The sequence below is a fragment of the Priapulus caudatus genome, unplaced genomic scaffold (assembly GCF_000485595.1).
Source record: "Priapulus caudatus unplaced genomic scaffold, Priapulus_caudatus-5.0.1 Scaffold1771, whole genome shotgun sequence".
NCBI classification, from domain to species: Eukaryota; Metazoa; Priapulida; class Priapulimorpha; order Priapulimorphida; family Priapulidae; genus Priapulus; species Priapulus caudatus.
The window spans coordinates 22,049-27,832 of NW_014578832.1; the positions used below are offsets into that span (position 1 = coordinate 22,049).

Below are 5,784 nucleotides of genomic sequence, written 5' to 3' on the forward strand. Positions count from 1 at the left end.
GTGTGTGTGTGTGTGTGTGTGTGTGTGTGTGTGTGTGTGTGTGTGTGTGTGTGAGTGTTTGAGCGTGCGCGCGTGTGTGTATATATGTATGAGGAGGTGGGGGGAGATCTGTTGCCTCCATCATCCATCTCTTACCGCAAGTTACTAACGCGATAGCTGATGTTTCAAACAAATAAGTTGTGTTCAATATTAGTTTCTTACTAAGAGATTCCCGTAATGTAGTGTTTATCACGCGAGAATAAAACAGAGCAGTTGTGTTAATCACAAATGATGATTTCGATATATTAGTTAAACTGTGTTTCAAAAATCGTTTCTGTAGTGTAGTGGTTATCACGTGTGCCTCACACGCACAAGGTCCCCGGTTCGATCCCGGGCGGAAACATGATGTTTTACTCTGCCTGTTTAAATGAGATTAAACGTCAGCTATAAAATGAACAAGACATCTCGTGGGCCATTCTGCCGCAAGCATAACCTATCAGAGGTCGTCGCAATGTCACACAATATATGTATATATATATATATATATATATATATATATGCCTAGTATATATATATCATCTTCCTCACATCCCCCGCTATAGTGGCTATGTTTCTACCGAACCTTTTACACAAATGTCAACTCTCAGAATGAGTATACCTGCTTTGTATTTTATCTAATTAATGGTTTCTGAAAAATAGTTAAATTAAAAACTGCTGACCGCAGAAAATTCAAAGATGTAGATCAAGGCTAAATGTTGTTATTGCATTACGTGTATGTATTCGATAGAATGACTCCATGCTATTATGAAAATCAAAACATCATGTTTCCGCCCGGGATCGAACCGGGGACCTTGTGCGTGTGAGGCACACGTGATAACCACTACACTACAGAAACGACTCTATAAAAATATCAAGAATATAATTAAAATCGATAATAATCGTATTAATAATTAATAAATTGTTTATTAAATACTTTTATCATAACGTGGCGACTGATGTTGTATATATAGTAATAAGTATTCAGTGACATGTCTTCGTTGTGCCACCTTTGTGTAAGCTAGAGATTTTGAACAGGCCCATTCATTCAACTTTAGTAGATGATAATACTATGGAGAGAGGATATAGTCATGCATCTTCACACAGAAAGAAAATCCGCGGGGCGACACTCGTGTGCGTGGCAGAACAAATAAGTTATTGTATACGGTTTATATTCCTTATTTACCCCACACGGTGTAAATATTCATAGAATTTGCTGCAGAAATATTCACGTGTTTGTTTTTCACGGGTTTTCTATACGTACACCTCGCTTCCGAATGCTGGCGTGTTATCATACAATACGCTACATGTATGCCGTACTAACGTTCTGAAACCTGAATAATCCAATTCTGAAACACATTTGGCGCAAGGGTTTTGAATAAGGGAAAGATATTGTAGACCTGATATGTATTTCAGCATCCGTCGGTTGCTCCCAAATGTTTCCAGTTACCGCCAAGTGCATCCACTTACAAGCGACAATCATTAATTATAAAAGTGCGATATTGATGGTGATTTTTTCGATATTAGTTAGAGTATATTCTCAGTTAAGGTTTCTGTAGTGTAGTGGTTATCACGTGTGCCTCACACGCACAAGGTCCCCGGTTCGATCCCGGGCGGAAACATGATGTTTTGATCTTCCTGTTTGAACTTTACGCGGTCAATTATCGGCCAAAGTAAAATTATAAATCATGAAGTCATTCTGTTGAATACGTACCGAGTAATATCATTTTTTTGTATCACTTTCAAACCTTGAAATTCGTATCTCGCCTTGCACTACATACGGTATCTGTTTTACTTTCAGAACGTTTACAAGTAAGCATGAACTTGAAGAATATCTCAATTTGCTTTGTATCTTGGCTAATCAATGGTATAGATAGAGATGGGGAGGGAGGAAGAAAGACAGTATGTGTGTGTGTGTGTGTGTGTGTGTGTGGGGGGGATAGAGGGAGGGAGAGACAGTTTGTGTATGGTGATAGAGAGTTAGAAAGAGGGCGAGAAAGGGAACGCGAGAGAGAAACAACGCGAGAGCGAAAACGCAAGACAGATAGAGATAAAGATAGAGATAGAGATAGGAATAGAGAAAAAGAGAGAGGAGGGAGAGAGAGAGAAAGAAAGAGATAGATAGATAGGCGAGATAAAGAGGAAGGTGACGCGAGCGAGCAAGCGAGCTAGCGAGCGAGAGAGAGAGAGAGAGAGGGGGTGAGAAAAAGGAAGAAAGGTTTCTAAAAAAACAAGGATGTGGCGGATTCGGACTTGCCTTCGCATTTGCATGCCATCGTGTGAGACGTTCGTCGAAGGATCTTCCGCGTATAAAAAAACCGCGTATAATACGCACGGCACCACGGTGCAACATAACGAGTATATATAGGTAAGAATAATCAACAAGGATCTAAAAGAACACGCGCCAGCAACTTAAATTAGAGCGTAACGTTTTTCTGTTACCATAAATAGAATATATTAGCGCGTGCACGCGAGTTTTAGCCCCCGATATAACAAAGGCTCGTTATAATTTTTGATCCATTCAGTAGCGGATCAATGCACGCACGCACGCACGCACGCACGCACGGATCTCACACACGTACGGTGTATGCGTGCCACGCTCACGTGCGAGGCCACCACCTTCACACGAGTTGTATCGTGAGAGATAGCAGTAGCCGCCGTGTAGTGGTGGGTGGTAGCTCAGGAGTAGCGACACCAGCAACAACAACAACAGGAGGCGCTGCAGCAGCAGTAGAATGAACGCTGTTTTATTTAGATTGAAATTGCATTTGTATTTTCTCGAATGTCTAGACGTGTATATATATGTACACATATGTGTGTGTGTGTGTGTGTGTGTGTGTGTGCGTGCGTGCGTGCGTGCGTGCGTGCGTGCGTGCGTGCGTGCGTGTATGTGTGTGTGTGCGTGCATGTGTGTGCGTGCGTGCGTGTGCGTGCGTGCATGCATTAAAGCTCAGCCATCGGATGTATCACTTTTATATGATTATGTTTAATAAATAAAAGGTTGAACTGGGACAAAACAGCCCGGGCTTTACATTTCCAACCTCGTATAGAACCTTCCTATATATCGGGGCAGAGTGCAGGGATATAGTTTGTGATACGGGAATACTACAGGAATATAATTATCATGAGATAGAAATAGCGACACAAAATAACGTGTTTTCGCTCAGGATTGAACCGGGAGACCGGAGACACGTGTACTAACTACTACACTACGACACTACACCGGACAGTATCAAATACAATATCGGAAATAACAGCATTAGTACATTATAGTACAAATTAAAGTTAAAATTAATTAATTTACAAAGTTATATCCCAATACTCACAGAGTCCACACGGTAACTGCTATATTGAATATGCAAACGACGTTGGTAGGTATTGACTGAGATATTTTTATTCGAGTGCGCACGATGTGGCCACTATACCACGGAAGGGCTAATGACGATATAAACCGGAACCAACATCTAGCCATACGAGTCGTTAAACAACCGTTGTCTAGCCCTCTACGTCCTTCCCGGGTAGCGCAGGCGCCTCATAGCTAGCTGACGAGGAGCATGCGCAGTTCCCCCTACGAAATCGTACAACACTCGTTGACCTCGGCCTCATCCCGCGTTGAATTCCCCATGGTCACTGCCCTCCAAGGTGCCACAGCTCGCACGTGACTTTGCCCCTCACCCAAGAGAAATTAGTTAGATAGCTCCCTGGTATGTGTTGTCGGTCATATATAACAGTACATACTAGCCCTTGCCGTGTCGCTCCTATACCACGATTATCAAATAAGAAACGTTTTGAAGTGATAACACATAATATCTACGTGCATGGACATATTTTTGTGAGGTAGCGCCTTTATGGGGCACATACAATACAGAAACGGTTTTGATAAGACATTCCTATAAATATATTATTAGGAGACAACATATCGTTTGGAATGCCCATTAAATTCTGCCTCCTGTTAAATTAGATGTAACCTTCACCTATATTTTTCTTCGTGATATATGTTAAGAGAAACGAACAGAAAAACATGTATTTTTATTTGGGGTCGTAAGTAAAAGATACCTGAATCATGATTGTTTTAATACCTTTCTCGCCGATCTAGCTAAGGTGTGAATTGTCTATTCTCTACCAGTAAAACTCTCAACAGAGACACTGCGAGTTATGCTTTCAAACCTGTAGTTCAAAACATCCGCCCGGGATCGAACCGGGGACCTTGTGCGTGTGAGGCACACGTGATAACCACTACACTACAGAAACGATTTATATTATTCTTTCTGACTAATATCAAAATTAATTGATATTTGACTGCGTAAGTTCAAACAGGAAGATCAAAACCTTATTGTTTCGCCGGGGCCATCAACGCCGGGGCACCTTGTGCTGCTGTGCAGCGCACACGTGATAAACCACTACACGTACACGACAGACGACCTCTATTTACAAACATATCGAACAAATATCGAGTAACTATAATCACTTTTAAATGACTACGTGATTTATAACGAAGCCGAATTATATTGTGTTCTGAGTCTGCTGCACTTTGTTACTAAGCAACGTTTTTACTACGTCCCTACCACAACGCGCTGATCCTGCGTCCAAATTGACCTCTGCTCAGTCTTTCTTAATCGTGCAACAACGGCCCGTACAGCGTATTTGAGCCTACTATCCCAGAAGTCTCCTGAATATATCCGCCGACCAACTATTCTCTGAACCTGATACTGCTGAGAACACACTATTAAGCTTGCAGTTGTTACTATTACTGTATATAGATCATTCTGAGTCAAGCGGTTGTTAAAACTGTGAACAACTGCCCTTCTTTTTTAACAAACAGGAACTTCCGCTATATCGGGTAAGTGTCTGGAATATTTTTGGTGTTGCCAACACTTTTACATTTTTAAAACTCGAAAAAATGCATCTTAGTTCGAGTCACTGTCAGTGTTATAATTCGGCTTCGTTATAATCACGTAGCCCATTCGAAGTAATTAATAGTTACTCGATATTTTTGTTTCAAATATTTTAAGTCCACAGCGCTCCCCGTTCTCCTGCTAGTGTAGTCGCGGTTCACACTCCCCACGTGTGCCCCTCCCACACCCGCACAGGCCCCGGTCCTCGACTCCCCGCCGGCGGAACACCATCCGATCGTTCTCCTGCTGCCTTGCCTGCTTCTCACAACCCTCCTCTTCACCTGTGCATCTATTTACCCACGCCATGCGCCCGTATCCCACTACCATGACTTAGCCAAGAATACAAAGCCCAAATTGAGATATCTTCCAGTTCATCTCGCGCCGCCCTTCACCTTGCTACAACGCTTCTGCAACCCGCCCTCTAAAAAGCCTATCCCGGTCACTCCGTCCAGCGCCTCGCATAGGCGAGCACTCCCGAATTCTCACGGTTTGAAAGTGATACAAAAAATTGATATTACTCCGCGTACAGTATTCCGAACAGAATGACTCCATGATTATTAATTATATACTTTGGCCCGAGAATATTGCACGCGTAAAGTTCAACAGGAAGCATCAAAAGATCTGCATCGTTTCCGCCGCGCGCCGAGTCGATACGGTGGACCTTGGTGCGTGTGAGTCACACGTGATAACCACCTACACTACAGAAACGATTATATTATCTTCTGACGAATATCCAAGAAAATATCACATTGATAATTCTGACGCGTATAAGTTCAACACGAAGATCAAAAACACCCATGCGTCTTCCGCCCCCGGGATCCGTCCGACACCCGGCCGGACCTTGCCTGCGTGTGAGCCGCAACGCTGATAACAC

At 42.7% G+C, this 5,784-nt stretch overlaps 4 non-coding genes across 4 annotated transcripts; 2 read left to right on the top strand and 2 right to left on the bottom strand.

Annotated features, from left to right (window-relative positions):
- The first annotated feature begins 309 nt into the window (after window positions 1–309).
- On the top strand, window positions 310–382 carry Trnav-cac. Its single transcript has one exon. It is a non-coding gene; the product is annotated as a tRNA-Val (tRNA).
- A 419-nt stretch (window positions 383–801) lies between these two features.
- On the bottom strand, window positions 802–874 carry Trnav-cac. Its single transcript has one exon. It is a non-coding gene; the product is annotated as a tRNA-Val (tRNA).
- Window positions 875–1,564: 690 nt separating this feature from the next.
- Trnav-cac lies at window positions 1,565–1,637 on the top strand. Its single transcript has one exon. It is a non-coding gene; the product is annotated as a tRNA-Val (tRNA).
- Window positions 1,638–4,193: 2,556 nt separating this feature from the next.
- Window positions 4,194–4,266, bottom strand: Trnav-cac. Its single transcript has one exon. It is a non-coding gene; the product is annotated as a tRNA-Val (tRNA).
- Window positions 4,267–5,784: the final 1,518 nt, after the last annotated feature.